Raw genomic sequence first — 780 nt, 5'->3', positions numbered from 1 at the left:
TTTATTTACTGAGTCATTCATGCAGTTTATTTACTGAGTCATTCATGTAGTTTATTTACTGAATCATTCATGCAGTTTATTTACTGAATCATTCGTGCAGTTTATTTACTGAATCATTCATGCAGTTTATTTACTGAATCATTCGTGCAGTTTATTTACTGAGTCATTCATCTAGTTTGACTGAGTCATTCATGTAGTTTATTTACTGAGTCATTCATGTAGTTTATTTACTGAGTCATTCATGTAGTTTATTTACTGAATCATTCATGTAGTTTATTTACTGAATCATTCATGCAGTTTATTTGCTGAATCATTCGTGCAGTTTATTTACTGAGTCATTCATCTAGTTTGACTGAGTCATGTATGTAGTTTGTTGACTGAGTCATTCATGTAGTTTATCTGTGGTGAATGAATCACGTCACATTCACTCAGGCGTCAACAGTCCCTCCCCGCCTGCACGGCTCACGCTGCTGAGTTGCTCAGATTCACGGAACGAGGAAGTTCCACGACTGTTCGCTCACACTGACCTCAACTGAACTGAGGAAAGAATGAATCAGTTAATAAGTGATTCAGTTCAGTTGGTTCACTCATTCATTCATTCAACCTTTATTTCTACAAGTTAGTCTCATTGAGTCTCGAGGACTCTTTCACAACAGAGACCTGATTTAACAAAGACTGATGACAACAGTGAACAATCATAAAATAAAGTACTCAGAAGATTTGTTCATTTGACCACACACACACACACACACACACACACACACACACACACACACACAC

The 780-nt window shown here is 36.8% G+C and overlaps 1 protein-coding gene across 1 annotated transcript in view; it reads left to right on the top strand.

Annotated features, from left to right (window-relative positions):
- tmeff1a (transmembrane protein with EGF-like and two follistatin-like domains 1a) overlaps positions 1-780 on the top strand; it is a 33,281-nt gene that overhangs the window by 5,024 nt on the left and 27,477 nt on the right. The gene's annotated exons all lie outside the window — the stretch shown is intronic.

This window comes from Nematolebias whitei, chromosome 9 (assembly GCF_014905685.2).
Source record: "Nematolebias whitei isolate Nwh7 chromosome 9, NemWhi1, whole genome shotgun sequence".
Taxonomy (NCBI): domain Eukaryota; kingdom Metazoa; phylum Chordata; class Actinopteri; order Cyprinodontiformes; family Rivulidae; genus Nematolebias; species Nematolebias whitei.
The sequence above is the reverse complement of the archived record's forward strand: the minus strand, read 5'-3'. Positions and strand labels throughout refer to the sequence as shown.